This window comes from Halichoerus grypus, chromosome 11, assembly GCF_964656455.1.
Source record: "Halichoerus grypus chromosome 11, mHalGry1.hap1.1, whole genome shotgun sequence".
NCBI lineage: Eukaryota > Metazoa > Chordata > Mammalia > Carnivora > Phocidae > Halichoerus > Halichoerus grypus.
Genome location: NC_135722.1, coordinates 95,480,798 through 95,498,809, shown reverse-complemented (window position 1 = coordinate 95,498,809; position 18,012 = coordinate 95,480,798). Strand labels below are relative to the sequence as shown.

The window sequence follows — 18,012 nt, the reverse complement described above, 5'->3', positions numbered from 1 at the left end:
CCTGCCAAAGACTGAGCTAGACCCTCTTGGGGGTTTCACTTCCCACTCAGGAGTGATTAACGTGTCCCTTTTCCAGCACATAGAGGAAATGAGCAAAGCACTTCTGTTTGAAAGGAAAAAAAGGGGGAGAGAGAGAGAGAGAGGACAAAAATATGTAACACAACCCCAGGCTCCCGTTTGGGTTTGCAAAGTGGAAAACAAAACAGAACCATTTTCCAGGTACTTTTATGTTATTGCCTCTGTAACGTGCCCAAAAATATTTTCCAAGTGATTCATCTACAATCCAATAAGAACAACGGCTGTTGCCATTCCTATGAAAGGAGCCCGAGAGCATTAGTGAGCCGTTTTATTTTATGAAGGGGAAGAGGCGCAGGTGTTTGGAGCCATTTGCCTGAGGCATCGAGGCCGGTGCCCCGGGGCGTCTGTAGCTCCGGGCGGGGCAGCTGACGGAGCCGCAGGTTGGCTGGGACACCAACAGACAGTACCCCACGGTTAATGCCGGTCGGGGCTGCCCATGGTGGAGGCTTTCAACTTCAGTGCACTGGCCTCCCGCCACTCAAAGCTCTCTTTGTCATCTGCTGATTTTCAAAAAGTATCATTAACCGTAATAATTCACATTTGTAAGGGACTTTGTAGTTTGCAGTGCTGCCTTTTATCCATCTGGTGTGATCTTGATAACCACCCTGAGACTGAAACAGTTACTATCATCCCCATTTTACAGATGAGAAGACTGAAGCTTTTTTTTTCTTTTTTTTGATTTTTTTTATTATGTTATGTTAATCACCATACATCACATCATTAGTTTTTGATGTAGTGTTCCATGATTCATTGTTTGCATATAACACCCAGTGCTCCATGGTGGGGGGTGGGAGGGATGGGGTGGCTGGGTGATAGACACTGGGGAGGGTATGTGCTATGGTGAGCGCTGTGAATTGTGCAAGACTGTTGAATCAGAGATCTGTACCTCTGAAACAAATAATACATTATATGTTAAAAAAAAAGAAGATAGCAGGAGGGGAAGAATGAAGGGGGGGAATCGGAGGGGGAGATGAACCATGAGAAGACGATGGACTGTGAAAAACAAACTGAGGGTTCTAGAGGGGAGGGGGGTGGGAGGATGGGTTAGCCTGAAGACTGAAGCTTTGAAAGTTTAGTGCTTTGTCCAGATTAAGAGGCTCCCTTCCACCACCACCCCACTCCCCTGGCCGTTTCCGTATGTCGGTGTCCTCCTTGTAAATGTTGGGGATTTTATGTTGAATTCTTTTTTAAAAAATTTTTTATTGTTATGTTAATCACCATACATTACATCATTAGTTTTTGATGTAGTGTTCCATGATTCATTGTTTGTGCATAACACCCAGTGCTCCATGCAGAACGTGCCCTCTTTAATACCCATCACCAGGCTAACCCATCCTCCCACCCCCCTCCCCTCTAGAACCCTCAGTTTGTTTTTCACAGTCCATCGTCTCTCATGGTTCGTCTCCCCCTCCGATTTCCCCACTTCGTTCTTCCCCTCCTGCTATCTTCTTTTTTTTTTTCCTTAACATATATTGCATTATTTGTTTCAGAGGTACAGATCTGTGATTCAACAGTCTTGCACAATTCACAGCGCTCACCATAGCACATACCCTCCCCAATGTCTATCACCCAGCCACCCCATCCCTCCCACCCCACCCCCCACTCCAGCAACCCTCAGTTTGTTTCCTGAGATTAAGAATACCTCATATCAGTGAAGTCATATGATACATGTCTTTCTCTGATTGACTTATTTCGCTCAGCATAACACCCTCCAGTTCTATCCACGTCGTTGCAAATGGCAAGATCTCATTCCTTTTGATGGCTGCATAATATTCCCTTGTATATATATACCATTTATGTTGAATTCTGATATGGAGCAGGATGTGTAGGCTTCTCTAAATGGTAATGCTGCGCAGTATCAGTCACTGGAACAAGAGGAAGGTTGTTAGCCAGGAAACAGGAGTGGTCAAGAGGACCTCAGGGTGGCAGGGGAGAAACTCTGGGCCCTACTCTGGTGAATATAGACTTGGAAGAAGCTGGGCATAGGGAATGGTACTCTCTCCATGCAGGTGGGCGGGGGCTAGGAAGGGTGAAGTGGGAACCTCAGAGTGGGTCTAAGTGGACCAACAGAGGCCAGGTTGGGTAGATGAGTGTCCCTCTTGTTCCTTTCCCCTTCCTATTTCCAGGCTGTTAGAAAAGTCTTATTGAATCATTCCAGTCTCATGAGTTGTGCGTTTGGGATTAAGGCGAAGGACCTGTGTCCCCAGCAAGGCATTCTTTGAAGGGGGTGGTGGCTGTTTCTGATACCACCCTGTTGATGTCGGCAGTAATAAGTGGGACAAGATGAAGCTTAGGGGACAAGGGTCAGGGAAGAAAGAGCCTGCTGCCTGCCTCACTGGAAAGCCTCCCTCTTCTGCCAACCACGGAAGGTTAGGGTTTGAGGATTTTGAAACCTAATTGTCCACAACAATGTGAATTTACGTAACACTACTGAACTGCACACTTGAAAATGATTAAGAAGGTAAATTTTATTTCGTGTATTTTACCAATAAGAAAAATAACTAACAATGGCTCGTAGTTTATGAGTCAAAAGGCTTATAAGGGTTCTGAGAATAGACAGTATTTCTCTGCCCTATCCTTCCTTAACCCCTCAGCCTCCCCTCTTCGAAGCAACGGCATTCAACGTTTTCTCTCTTTTTTTCTGACATTTACATATCTCTAGAGTTCTAAATAATATGTATGTATCACTTAGTTTAATGCATTAATTATATTATCCATTGACTTTCTATTTATGCTAATGAGGATTTAGTTCTCTTACGCTGCCATCCCCTCTGACTCTTACCCTCTATATAGAGTATTTAAGCTAGTTAAATCAATATTCAGGATTTACATTGTGCCTACTTGACTATGATTCACAACTGACTATTATATTATGGTTATGTTTCCTTTTTTTTTTTTTTTCTTTCTTTTCCTGAAGTTCATAACCACCTTGCTTAACTTTTTTGCTTTGATTTTCTTTGTACTTACCAATAGCCTCTGAGAATAATTTTCCTGAAGGTCAGTCTCATCAATCAATCCGTTCCGACACGTGTCTTGGAGACTTTGCTTCTGGACGCCGCTGTCGTGTCCGGTTGGCTTGTGCTTAGGTCTGTGGCACGGCTCTGACCCTAGGACTTCCCTCTGCTCTGGTCCCAGGAAATCCCTTTGCCTTTCTGTAATATACATTCTTTATTTCTAGGATCTCGCATCCTCTTCTTTTTTGGCTTGCTCCATTGTTTTGATGGAGCACATTTACCAGGAGTGTTCTCAGGTTCAAAAGACGTGCAGTAGCCAAAGGCCTGGTGAGGACAGGCCGTGGTGTGGCGCTATGCACTCTGGGCTGGTGCCTTCCGAACCTGGGGCACAGCAGCGTCCTCTCCCCTGGGTAGGATCTCCTGTTTTCTGTAGCCCCCGTGGTCTTTTTCTTATCCTTTCATCCTGCTGCAGGATTTTGATTTTTAGGAAGGCAGCGCCCTCACCCATGTCACACTAGTAAGGGGCAGAACTGTGACTTGAACCCAGATCCATGGGCTCAAGTCCAGTGTCGTCTTCCGTCTGAGCTATGATCTGTACTCCTTCTACCGTAGCCAGGTCTAGTGCAGTCTGGTCCTCCCCACTCATCAGCCATCCGGCCTCACTCAACACACCTCACCTCTTCTCCCCTTCCTCCCTAGCCAGCCCCATTGTGGATGCGTGTGTCCCCAGCCCCCTGCACCCGTGCCTGGGCCCTGTCCAGGGAGGGCATAGTCTCCCAGGGGAAAACCCCAAGGTCTGTGAGATGACCTGGCGTTTTGTCCTTTTCTCGGTGGCCGGTCTGCTTGGCGGCGGGGAATGTGGTTTATAAGGATCAGAGTCATCCCTGCCTCCTCCCTTTGTCTGTCACACAGCCCTGCTCAGGCCCCTTTGCATTGGCAGGAGGTCAGTGGAGGGGATCCCCTCTACAACATGCCTGGTCGCCTTCCCCTGGAAAAATTCAGGTCTGAGTCAAGCAAGGGAAGGAATAGCGCATAGGGAGAGAGTCAGGCTCCTCTCCATCAAGTCCCTTGTAACTCAGTAGGTGAGAGCGTGTCGTGGCAGCAAACAGGGTGGGAGAGCCTGTCCTCCTTGCGGGGCTGTCTCTGGGAGGCCTTGCCTGGCTGACTCCTCCCTCCCCTCCTAAAGCATCGCCTTCCTTGGGAAGTTTTCCAGGCGGTGTGGAAGCGAGATGGCCATGCATGCCGGAAGTCATGCATAAGTAAAATCCACAGATAATTCCCAAGCTCTGCTTTAGCCATTAGTTTTCATCTTTCTTCCCACGAAACCTTTCTCCGAACTGCTAAGGGAGCAACGCTGGTTGATTTGTGCCTTTCCCCTTTATGTTTCCTCTGCTCCCTCCCTCTGCTTCTGATTAAGATAGAAATTAGCTACGAAATGACCCAAGTAAGGCCACGACATATTCTGCAAGAAGATAGACAAGCAAGAGGCCTCAGTAATCTATAAATTAGATAATCAGGCCCAATGTCATTGGAGGTGACTCTATGCTATTTACTCATTCATTCATTCATTCATTCTATGATATCTTCTTGATCGAATAAAGTTCTAGGCTCTGGTGTGATGAAATCTTGCTTTTGAGGTATTTAAAGTGTATTTGAAGCAGCGTGACCTCTTGCAGATTGTAGTCACCCCAAGGTCGCTGGCCCAGCTGTTTTGCTCACTCGGTATGGGGTCCTCCGGGTCCGGCTTGGGCTGCAGGACAGGCAGTTTGCTCAGAATGAGAGCCCCGTAAATGTTTGTTGTTGATGGTGATGCTTGATCAATAAAGCTAATCCTGCCATTGTCATCAGGGGATAAATCAGTACTCGCGTGTGTGAGAATTTCCCCTTGAACGTGTTTCTGAGGATGCTCAATCAGACTCTTTATGGTTTCCAAGAGCTGGGGCATGATGAAAAGGGCCTTGGCAATTTGCTGCTGTGGAGAAGTTGAACAGAAAGCAGGGAGTCAATGAATTAGGGCCCCGCGGCTCACCCATGCTACCCCACAGCCGCTGAGGACCCTGGGCCTCCGCTCAGCAATCTTCAGCTCAAGCTTGCGGGTTCTTTGATGGCAGCTCAACTCGTCTCTCTGGGTGGGAGGAGGAGGTAGACGCAAGGATGGAGAGTTGGCACTGGAGTACTTGGGCCTCAGAGTGGTTGTGAGCAGGTATGTAAGAGAGCAGAGCAGGAGTCTGTAGGGGAGCGGCTGGGACTGGACTTGGACTCAGCAGGCCGAGGTCCTCCCACCACAGACAGTGTGTGCATGGGCACGAATCAGGAGCCAGGGACCCACAGAGGTCCAGGGCTTGGGGTTCAAGAGCCACTCCCAGCCCCTTCTGTGTGGGATGGCCCGGCCTGACCGCCAAGCCTGTGCTCACACTCCGGCTCCTCCGTACCTCAGAGTCCTGGATGGAAGGTGGCTGAAACACAGCTGATGGCAAGGCCTTGGGACTCCAGCTGACTCTACTCCACCGGCTCAGGGACTGGGGGTGTCACAGCTCCGAGAGCATCTCCTGTGACATGTCCTCTCCCCTCCGGGACCAACCCCGGGGCCTCCAGGACAGATTCCCTGATGTGAGATTTAGTTCTTTGTTACCTGTCTTCTCTGCAGCCTTACCTGAAGCTTCCTGAGAACAAGTCAGGAAGCTCTTCCCTAGTCCAGACGCGCTGTGACACGCGCCAGGCGTGAGGTAGGGGCTCCGTAAGTGCTGGGTGAATGGAGCAGGGCACTGCGTGGTTGTACCTGAACAGATGGGGGGCAGGGCAGGGAGCAGGTGTCCACGATGGAGTCACTGGGCGAGATGGACCGCCGTGGTTCTAGGTCTTCTTCCAGGGAGGGAAGGACGGAGGGATGGTAATGACAATGAGCAAACACTAGAACAGGGCGTGCTCCGCACCAGGGCCTCTTGGAACGCCTTACACAGGTGCCCTTGTTGAATCCTTTGTTTTCCTCATTTAATTCTTAGTGCAGCCCTATGAGGCAGGTGTTCTCATTACTCCCACTACACAGATGAGGAAATGGGAGACCTGGCTTCCTCGTGTGCGTTCTTCACATCTCTTCCTTGGCGAAGGCTCAACTACCCTCTACCTCCCTGTCACTGCATTTCTTACTCTTTCTGGCTGTTTGTGTGTCCCGCTTCCCTAGGACTGACTGTAGGCTCTGTCTGCGCAGGGACTAGGCTTGTCTTGCTCATATTGAACCCCTGGTGCCCGGCGTGCCGTTGGTATGGAGTAGATGCCCAGTACATGTCTCTGAATGAATGAATGAATGAACAGACTGCGAGAGTGTCACTTGCTCTCCACTGAAGCATTCCACCAGGCTGCAGGGAGGATGGCTCTTTCTTCTGTGACTCCCCACAGGGCCCATGAGCAGAGGGGCGTCCCAGGACCAGGCACCTCTGTTGAACCCATGTTTGTTGAGCGCCTACTGCGTGCCGCCTCCATATTGAGTGCCAGGGAAGGCGTCCCTACCATCAAGGAGTTTCCAACATCTTCTGCAAAGAAATCCCTTCACTTGAATCTCTCCTAAAGCTCTCTTGTGCTTTTGGCGAATAGCCCCCACTTTGCCTTCTAGGGCTTCTAGGAAGGGGCAAATGAGTGCCATTCTCGGCAGCCCTCTCAGCCTCAGAGGACCCTGCCACAGCCACCCCCCGCCTCAGGTAGACCAGCCGAGATGATTCAGTTATGTACCTTAATGCTTGGATCTTTTGCTTGCTCCTTTTTGAGGACATGAATATTATTTTTTTGCAAAATCTGAAGCATATATTTTCTGCTCAGCCTGTGGCGGGCCGAGGGTATCTTTGCATTTACTGTCTCCAGTCTCTCCTCTCCTCTCCCTGCCCAGCCACTGCCTTGTACCTGATGTAATGTTCACACCTTACTTGGTGGCTCCTCATGGAGCTCATCTGCATCCCTTCTCTCTGGCGCCTCGGTCTTCCCACCATCTTCCACGCTCTCCTTCCCCACTGGGACATTTTTGCAGGAGATGCCAAGGGTTTTCTGAATGGGGTGTGCTTGTGAGAGTGTGAATGTGTCTGGGGCATGTGCCTCCCACCCTGCCCCAGGCACAGCTCTATATACAACTCCTACTCTTGGCCAGTTCTCTGCCCTTTCCCCTCCAGACACCACCAGCCTCTCTGACCCCTGCTCGGCACTGCCAGGGACGCTGGCGGGCCTCGATGTGCTTATGGACTGAGCAGCAGACAGCTATTGAGGGGGACCCTGAGCAGAGTGGCTCAAACATGGTCCACACAGCATTTCGCTGCCGCTGGAAGACACAGCCCCTTGCATTTTTGAGGCGGCGACCATAGGAAAACAAAGTATGAGTGGTCATAATTTCCTGGGCTCCTGAGCAAATTTGTATTTCATTCTGATTGTTGAATGTGTTGCCTAATTGTAGCTATAAAAAGGAATAGTCCATCTTCCCCATGAAATCCTGGTGCTGGCTAATTGTTGTTTAATTAGTTGATTCCAGTGGTTGAGGGGTGAGTTTGGAATTACAATTACAACTCCTATTATTTCAGGGAGATTGCTGAATTAATTAGTGGGACAATAGGATTCCTCGTTATTGACATCTTAAGAATCCACAATAATAACTTTAAAATGGGTTGCAATAATGGAGGTTGGTCATAGATTTGTCTTCTCTGCTGGGTGAGGCTGGACTTCAGGAGGACCGGGGCCTCCCGTTCTGCCCCTCCTTCCAGGGGAGGGGATGGGAGTCTGGAGAGGCAGGTGCTCTTGGTGAGAGTTTTGATTCTCACCAAGTTTTGACCAGGGGTAGTAGGGGAGGCAGGGAGGGATCTCACAGCTGTGCTTGGCTTTCTCATGACCTGAGCGGGTAAAGGCCAATGGTGATGTAAGATGGGAGAGAAGAGGAAGGAAAGGGTCCAGCCAAGAATGTGCAGGGTGTAATTCAAGGTCAATGAAGAGGAACTTTGCTTATAGCTCTGATGATCATGGACAGCCCGTTGGACAGGGGCAAGTGGCAGGGCTTCCAGAGAGTCAGGCCCAAGTGGTGACAAGGCCAAGGTCATGCAAGGAGCTCTTGGAGCTGGGTGGGTCCTCGGGAGCCTGTGTTCCCAAAGCCCCTCTGTGACTATCAGCCTGTGCTGGGCCAGGGACAAGGTTGGTTGTTGTTTGGTTCCAGGTGACCTCCAGCCTTCTGCTTCAGATCTTACCTTAGCTCCTGCTGGGCATGCCCAGGTTGGGGTGGGGAGCTGGGAGGATTCTGCCCCCTCTCCTTCCTTGTCATTTTGCCCCCTCTCCCCAGGAGTCTCCAGAAGCATCTTCCACTCTGGATATAAAAGAGAAAAATTGCACTGTAGCTTCAGCAAGAGAGGTGATAATGAGGATATAGGAGAAACTGTTTATCTAGGTAGTTAATATATGAATCATCCTGAAGGTCACGTGGCATCTTTCTTTCAAAGAGAGATTCCTACCCCTGCCTTAGCTGCACACATGGAGAAGTGGGGCAGGGCATAGTTCTGTCCCGAATTCTGGATCTTGTGGAGTTGGAGCCTGGAGACATTAAGCCTGGGATGGAGGTGGGGGCAGGTGAGTGGGCTGTGGCCTCAGGGGAGGGTGGGAGGGAGTGAGGTCCTGTGGAAAGCACTGCATGGGGTGATGGAGATCTCTTGGTTTGGAAGGACCTTCTTCCTTCAGGTTCTGAAGACAGTCGCCCAATGAAAGCCGGATGGGAGCCCATTCCAGGCACCATGTCCTGGGTGTGCATCTTCCCCTCTCCCCCACCAGTGTGCCACTCTGCTCTTCCAGGGCTAGGCGTCCTCCAAGGGGGCAGAGGGCCAGGGGTTTCTTAGAAGGCACATCATTAAGATTTAATGGGACATTTCCTGCCAGACAGGGGGATTGTAAAATGCAGCTAATTCAGATAGCTAGGGGAGCACAGAGTCATTTTGCCTGTCTGCTAGCAAAGGCCAGACATGAAATTATGCCAGTCCCTGTTCTCCTCTCTCCAGCCCTCCCCAGCCTCACCCCTGGGCTGCAGCTGGGCTGCCCCCGGAGCCGCTGCCGGACAGTGTCCCTCCCGACCGGCAGCCCAGTGTGCCGCTCAGCCCACAGAGGGTAGATAGCAGTGCTGAGAGCTTAATGAGGAACGCCACGCCAGGCAGGGTCCAGGCGGCCACGAGCCCCTGTGCAGTGCAGACTCCTTGGCTCTGGCCCTGGGGACCACAGCCGCAGCCCAGGCATCCTTTTGATTCCCTTGATCCCCTGCAGCGGGTTTTCCAGAGCCTTGATCTGTCAGGATCCTATCCCTTTGGCAGGGGGAGCGAAACAGCTCAAGGAAGTCAGTTGGAGAAGGGGGTGCGGCGTGCGAGTGAGTGCATGTGTGTGCATGTGTGTGCGAGAGACAACGAATCAGGGACAGGCAGACAAAGGGAGGGAGAGGGGGCAGAGCGGGAGAAGGAGAGAAATAAGGCTGGGGGCAGGGAAATAGAAGGGCAGTGGTGGCCTTCCCCAGGACAGGGGTATTTGGCCAAGGCTGGTCTCATCTGTGAGTCTACACCCATAGGAGCTTAGAAATGAGGACATGGAGGGACAGGGGTAGGCACAGCCCACGGTCCTCTGGGGCTCTCTGGTCCGCGCCTCCACGATTGGGCTGAGAGCGTGCTGGATTAAAGACTCCCAAGAAGCCTGAGAGAGGCGGGGGTTTAGAGCTGCCCGTATGTAGGCATGTGATGGAGCCATCTCTAGATGTGGACTCCAGAAGGCTCTGCCTCTTACAGTGGGTGTGACCTCTCTGAGGTCACATGAAAGTGAGGATGCTGTTGCCAACCTCCCAGGATTGTTGTGGGTGAACATGAGACAACACAGCCAGAACCTCTGGGACATACCAGTTAGGCGATGACGTCGGCCACCTTCCCTCCCTTCTGTGCGAGAGGTGCCTAATGCAGGCGTGGCTCTCAGTACAAGCTGGTATAATCAGCCTCTGGAACCCGAGAACCATCTGGGAGCTGCCCAGCGGGACGTGGGCTGGGCCCAACCTGCCAGCAGGCCCCTGCACCGCCTGCCACGTATCCCTTCCTTTCTTGCGTGGCCCAACTTTGCCCATGCCCACAGGTACCCAGATGAGAGGTGGAGAGGGTGGCCGACGCCAGCTCCCCAGCGGCTGGGTTTGAGCCCACTCCCTGGCCACTGCAAGTTCCAGGTTAGCTGCTCCATCCAGAGCGGGGCTGAGGCTGCAGCATCCCACAGGCCGTGCGGGGCCTTCCCTGTGTCTGAGGCCCACAGGCAGACTCCTTCCTGAAGATACATTTGTGGAGTGTGTACTGTGTGCCAGGCCCTGCCCCTGGCACCGAGGATTCTGCAGAGGGTGAGACTGGCTGAGGATGACCAGGGGTGAGTGAAGACGATCAGGATGTGGTAAGTGTCATGGCAAAATGAAAACCCTGGGACGGATGAGGTGTGGGGCTTTCCAGGGGGAACTGACGGGGCACCTTTCTGAGGAGGTGACATTTTTATGCTGAGACCTGGAAGGTCAGAAGGAGCCCTCCACACAGAGGTCAGCACAGAGCCTTCTGGCTGAGGGGAATTAGGCTGGAGCAAAATCCCCCACGTGGGTCATGCTTGGTGTCCTCGAGAGACGGAAAGATAGCCAGAGGGGCTGGCTCATGGCAGACAGAGGGTGGGGGGTGGTGTGCGGCGAGGTCTTGCGGGCCGGGCAGGAATTTGGATTCTACCCTCAGATGAGATGAGAAGGCAGTGGAGTTTGAAGCAGGGAGGGACATAATCTGATTTATATTTGCAAAAATAATTCCGACTGCCCTTTAAGAATAAATTATAGGGGAGGAAAAGTTAAGAAGTGACGGGCAGTAGGCTGACTGCGAGCTGACAGAGGCTTGGACGGAGGGCAGCCCTGGCGACCACAGATGTCTGTTGGGCGGGATCCAGATACGTGTGCCTTCCTTTCTGATGAAGGTACACTTCACATACGCTAAAATGCACCGTGGAGTGTGAGGTTCTGTGAATTTTGACAAATGCACACATTGTGTGACCAGAGCCACTCAAGATACGGAACGTGCCCGTCACCTCACACATTCCCCTGTGCCCGTTGTCAGCCCCTCCTCCCACCTCCCACCCCTGGCCAACCACCGACCTGGTTTTGTCCCTATGGGTTTGCCTTTTCTAAAAAAGTCATGTAAATGGAATCATACGGTATGTGGTTTTTGGAGTCTTTGTACAATGCGTTCCTTCAGTTAGCGCAAAGCATCCGAGAGCATGCATGAGGTGTGCGTGTGCAGGTATAAATACGTAACTCACTCCTTCTTACAGCTGGGTAGTATTCCATTCTATGAAAATACCAGTTTTCACCACTTGAAGGACGTTTGGGCTGTTTTTCATGTCTGGCAATGTCAAGTAAACCCTCGAGTACAGGTTTTTATGTGAATATAAGTTTTCACTTCACCTGGGTCAACACCAAGGAGTGGAATTCCTGGGTCATCCAGTAAATGTAGGTTTCACTTTGTCAGAAACCCCTGACCTGTTTTCCAAGGTACCATTTTGCATCCCCACTTAGCAATGGATGAGAATTCTAGTTGCTCTGAATCCTTGTCAACACTTGGTGTTGTCCATTTAAAAAAAAAATAAAATTTTTTCCTCCATTCTAATAGATACATAGTGATATCTCATTGTGGTTCTAATTTGCCAGTCCCCAAGGACTAATGATGTAAGTGTCTTTTCATATGCTCATTGGCAATCCCTCTGTCTTCTTGGGTGAACTATCTGTTTAAGTCGTTTGTACATTTTTGTGTAGCTTGTTAGTTTTCTTATTATTGAGTTGAGAGTTCTTTATATATTCTGGATGTAAGTTATCAGAGATGTGATTTGCATAGGTTCTCTCCCACTCTGTGGTTTGTCCTTCCTTTCATGCTCCCTCGCTCTTGCTCACTCTCTCCTAAGTCACAAGATCAAGGATATTTATGAAAATAGAACAAAGACTAAAGCAAACATAATTCTTTTATCACAGACCACTCCTCTGTTGTCAGTCAGAGCATGGTTTCAGAAGACAGCCTCTATGAGAATCTTATCGCGATGGACCAGATCTTGTAGTTTCTATGTTTTTTAATTAGAGTAAAACACACATAACACAAATTTAGTATCATAGCCATTTTTAAGTGTATGGTACCGGAGCACTAAATACAGGTACATTATTGTGTAAGCACTCTCTAGAGCTCTTTTTATCTTTCAGAACTGAAATCTTGGCATCCATAAAGCAAAATCTCTGCATTCCCTGCTCCCCCAGGCCCTGGCAACAACCATTCTTTCTGCCTCTCCGCATTTGGCTATTTGTTAAGTGGAATCATACAGTGTTTACCTTTTTGTGATTAGCTTATTTCACTGAAGATAATGTCCTCAAGGTTCACCCGTGTTATAGCATGTGACAGATTTTCCTTCCTTTTTAAGGCTGAATGCTATTCCAGTGTATGTTTATGCCACATTTTTTTATCCATTCGTGTGTCAAAGGACATTTGTTTTGTTTACACTTTTTAAAGATTTTTATTTATTTATTTGAGAGAGAGAGAGAGAGAGAGGGCGTGCACACATGCGTGAGCAGGGGATGGAGCACGGGGAGAAGGAGAGGGAAAGAATCTTGAGCAGACACCCTGCTGAGGGCAGAGCCCTGACATGGGGCTTGATCTCACGACCCTGAGATCATGACCTGAGCCAAGATAAGGAGTTGAATACTTAACTGACTGAGCCGCCCAGGCGCCCCTTGCTTACGCTTTTTGATTATTGTGAATAATGCTGCTATAAAATTGGTTGTAAGCATATCGCTTTCAGACCCTGCTTTCTACTCTTCTATATTCTTTTCATTCTTTTGCCAGGGCCTTTTGAAGAGCGCAAGTTCTTAATTTGATAAAGTCTAATATGTCAGTTTTTTCATTTATGGATTGTGCTTTGGTATTGTATCTGCGTACTCATTGCCTGATCCAAGGTCACAAATATTTCCTCCTACATTTAGATTTTATAGTTTGGCCCATGATCCATTTTGAGCTTTTTTTTTTTTTTTACATGGTGAGGGGTGTATGGGTTAAGGTGTTTTTGTTTGTTTGTTTTGTGTTTTGTTTTGCAAATGGATATCCAGTTGTTTTTAGGACTATTTGTTGAAAAGACTATCCTTCCTCCACTGAATTATTTTTATATTAGGTATGTTTTTGAGCTAGGATTGATAGGACTTGTGTTTGGCTGTGGAACACAAGGGAAAGAGAGGAATTAAGGACGACTGAGTTTTGGCTCAAGCATCTGGTTGGATTATGGGGCCATTTTCTAAGATGGGGGAACATAGAGGAGAACAAGTTAGGGAGTTGGGAGTTGTGTTTTGGAAAAGCCCATGAGGCATAAGAGCATTTGGCAAGGAGACAGCTGACAAAGGAGTCTGGAGTTCAGGACGGAAGTAAAGGCTGGAGATAGACATTTTGCAAGTCATTGGTGCATAGAGACAGGTAAGCCAACACTGAATGCCATGTGCTGAGTGCAGCGATAGAGCTTTGTGCGAGGGGGGCAGGGATCTGGGTCAGAGTGAGGCGGAAACATGGAAGGGCCTTAGAGGAGGCCAGGTGAGTGGGTCTTAATGAGTGAGTAGGAATTTGCCAAGAGAGGACCCGGGGAATGGCATTTCAGGGGAAGGATCAGAATATGCACAGGTGCAGGGGTATGAAGCATAGGGTCTTCAGGAAGCTGTCGGGTTTGGCGCAGCCAGAGGAAAGGTGCACAGGTTAGGAGGATGGGGCGGGGGTGAGTCTGGAAGAAGACAAGGCCAACTCAGGAAGAGCCGGTTTGCAGAGAAAAGAGTTTAAACTTTCTCACGGAGACACTGGGTGAAGCAATGACAGACTTTCTGCGAGGTCGTGACCATGCCTCTGCCCTCACATGTTTGTTTCAGGTAAATAACCAGGGCCATGGTGACGAGTGGGGACCATGCGACAGGAAGGGGGAAGGTCAGGGAGGAGGAGTTTGTTGCTGATGTCTGCACTTGGCAGTGGTGGGAGGGATGGGAAGTTAGAGGGGACAGTGAGGACATTTAGAATAAGTGCACTCCTCTTATAGTGTTCCCTCCTTTGGCCCTGCCAGCCAGGCTACCCTTCCTCTGACGTAGAATGTGTTTGTCCCTCGGGATCCCTGATTAGATCAAACCCCACAATTTAGATGACTCTCTCTGTGCTCTGCAAACCTGATGTGTAGTTGAAATCAAGGCACCTGCTCGCTCCCCCTCCGCCCAGGCACAGCAGCGAGGGGGGACCAGACACAGGCCTTCAGTGGACGGCTGTTGGGTCTGATCCTTCATCTGTCGGCCTAATCAGACCCCGTCTGTCCTGACAGGAATACAGATGCGATGCTTCTTTTTCACTCTGTCTGAAATTGCTTTGTAATAACAGTAGGAGTTAGAGAGGCATTTTTATTGATTAAACAATCGAGGCGATTTGTCTTTACAAAACTGAAAATATAGAGGTGTCTCTTTCTCCCTCTGTATACATTACGCATGCTTATTTATTAGAGGCAACAGTCTCTGCTTATAATCAAGCTGATGTTTATGATGGGGCTGCTTTACAATGCCAGGCTGAGATGATATAATGGGAGCTGGAGTGAAAAGAAGCCTAATGTAATGACACTGACAATCAGGGGTGAGAGGCCTCTGGGGAAGGCAGCGCTGGCGGGGATGAGTGGTTGGAGGGAACCATGGAGCCATTTTGATACGGAAAAAGGATTCTTATAATGTCACATGGGGAGAACAACATGGTTTTGGATCTGATGGCTCAAGGTTTGAATCCTAGCTCTGCCATTTATTGCCTGTGTCACCTGGGAGAAGTTAAAGTCAGATATTTAAAGTCTCTGACACCCAAAATAGGGATAATGATGTCTAATAGGATGGCATAGGCAAGTCGCTTACACAGTATTAGATGTATGGAGTTATTACCTTGATCTTTTCAGAATGGGGTCCTAGGTAGGAATGGGTGTGTTAAGGTGCTTGGGCTGGTAACTTGTGTAGTGAGCAAGTTAGGAGCTGCTCAGGCAAGTTCAGGCCCAGCTCATTCATCTTAGATCCTGCTTGCAAGGCTGGCCTGATGGCTCAGACAGGCAGGTACACCTCGTGTTGTGCTATCTGGAGCCCGCTGGATTACTGGGCCAGGTACCGGTTAGCTGTGCTGCTAGGTGAGTCTTCAGGGGGAGGGAGCAGGCAGCCGGAGGTTGGTGACTTGCCTTTCCAGTTGAGTGGGTAGAGTGTGGCCTTGTTGGACAAGGATGCCGCTGCTGGAGCCCCGAGCTCCATTAGTAAGAGATCTTTCTAATTCCAAACTGATGTGGTGTAATTGTTCCAGCCCTGCAGGGCTCTGTAGGAAAACCACTGGCAGTCACTTGGCTGTTGGGTTTGCTAAATCGTTTTCCTGAATTCAGTTTATCACCCTCGATTGTGAGCTTCGGCACACAGACCATGGGCATGCAGCCTCACGAGGGCAGGCGGCTGGAGGTGAGCAAGACAGATGTTCGGAGCACCCATCTCTACTGATGTGTGGCTGGACTTGGCCTGCTCTTGGGGATACCCAGAATCCAGAGGGAGGTGAAAGAGCTTAGGTGGGGTTCTCTGCATGCTTCTGGTTCTCAGGCTTCTTGGTGCCCGGATTCAGGGTCTGTTGGGGCAGAAGCTTCTTGGCGTATGGTATTCTTGGTGTTGAAATGTTAGGGTGAGGTGACCACCCTGCCAGTTACCTTCCTTTCTTACTGCCTGGCAACTGATCAATAATTGCACACTGGTACGTACTATGTGGAAGCACAGAAGGGGATAGGAGCGGGAGGTGGCAAGCATTATACGAGGTCTTCACTGGCTCATCTGGAGTAGGTTTTCAGAGGGCAGGGAGTTACTGTGCATTAACTAGCCTAGTGAGGCAGGCCTTACAACAGGAGTGGGGTTTGCAGGATTCAGTCTGCAGGGCGGCCTGGGAGGCATTCCAGGAGGTCAAGGGTGTAAGCCAAGGGCAAAGTGTTTAGAATAATGAATGCAAGAGTTTGGTGTCAGGGAATAGAGCAGAACAGTGTTCTCAACATTTTGGGTCAGATGATTCTTTGTTATGGGGGCTGCCCTGGCATTGTAGGATACTTAGCAGCGTCTCTGGTCTCTACCTACGAGATGCCAGTCATATCCAAGCCCTCCAGCCCCCAAGTTGTGACAACCAAATATGTCTCTAGACTTGCCTGACATCTGCTTGCAAAGTCGCCCCCCTGTTGAGAATCGTTGGTGTAGGGGATAATCAGAGATAAGAGTGAAAGGTTGGCTGGCCATCTGGAAGGGCCTTGGGTTTCTTGTCAAGGTTGGGACTACAGCTCAATAACAACAACAAAATCAACCTGATTAAAAAATGGGCAAAGGACTTGAATAGGCATTTTGCCAAAGATAAAGGACCAATAAGCATATCAAAAGGTGTTTGATATCACTGATCATCAGAAGTACAATCAAAACCACAATGAGATATCACTTCATACTCATCGGGATGGCTACTATCAAAAAAATAAAAGTATTGACAGGGATATGGAGTTGTACACTGTTGGTGCGTCACTGTGGGAAAACAGTATGGCAACTCTTCAGAAAATTAAAGGTAGAATTACTGTATGATCTAGAAATCCCACTTCTGGGTATATATCCAAAAATAATTGAAAGCAGGATCTGAAAAGATATCTTCACAACCGTGTTCATAGCAGCAGTATTCACAATAGCCAGGAGGCAGAAGCAATGCACATGTCTACTGATGGATGGTTGGATAAACAAAATGTATCATATACACAGAATGGAATATTATTCAGCCTTAAAAAAGGAAGGCAGTTCTGTCACATGCTACAATTTGAATGAGCCTTGAAGACATTATGCTAAGTGAAATAAGCCAGTCACAAAGGGATAAATATGGTATGATTCCACTCATATGAGGTATATAGTCAAGTTCGTAGATATATAAAGTAGAATGGCGGTTACTCGGGGCTAGGGAGAAGGGGCAAAAGGGAGTTGTTTCATGGGTATAGAGTTTCAGTTCTGCAAGAAGAAAAAGTTCTGGAGATTTGTTTCACAACAATGCAAATATACTTAACATGACTGAACTGTGTGCCTAAAATGGTTAGGATGGTATTTATGATAATGTATTTTTTACCACGATAAAAAAAAAGTTAAAGGGAGTTGGGACATTATTCTGGAAATAAGGGGGAGATATGGGTAGATGATTCATAGAGGTTTTGCTGCATCACCAGCATCCATCTCCAGAACTTTTTCACCTTTCAACCTGAAACTCTGTACCCATGAAATACTAACTCCATTCCTCCCTCCCCCAGCCCCTGGAGTCACCATTCTGCTCTGTCTCTATAAATTTGACTCCTTTAGCTGCCTCATAGAAGTGGAATTATACAATATTTACCCTTTTGTATCTGGCTTATTTCACTTAGCATAATGCTTTCAAGTTCCTCCCTTTTAAAAGCTGAATAATACTCCATTGTGTACATACCACATTTTGTTTACCCATTTATCTGTTGATGGGCATGTGGTCACCAAGAGCTTTTGCTCTGTTCAGAACTACCTTCTCTGCCAAGGGTCCCCAAAGACAGACGCAGTATGGGGCCCACTTGGCTGGTAATATAAATGCAACAGGCCGGCCAAGTGGAAGGCAGTGCTTGTTAAACAGCTTGTATGGGGGCCCAAGAATGACCCCTATTTAGTTATACTACCTCGGTGTTTCTTAGGCTTTACCAAGCCATCCTCATCATGTGGAGGGCTGGTGAAAACACAGATTGCTGGGCCCACCCCCAGAGTTTCTGATTCAGTAGAGAGTCAGAAAATTCGCATTTTTATCAAGTTCCCGGGTAATATTTGCACGGCTGGTCTGGGAGAGCAACCATACTACGTAATTTTAACTCATTGCCCAGGCCAGACAAAACACTCTGCAGGCTGTGG

The 18,012-nt window shown here is 48.8% G+C and overlaps 1 protein-coding gene across 7 annotated transcripts in view; it reads left to right on the top strand.

Annotated features, from left to right (window-relative positions):
• GRIK4 (glutamate ionotropic receptor kainate type subunit 4) overlaps positions 1–18,012 on the top strand; it is a 416,727-nt gene that overhangs the window by 47,809 nt on the left and 350,906 nt on the right. The gene's annotated exons all lie outside the window — the stretch shown is intronic.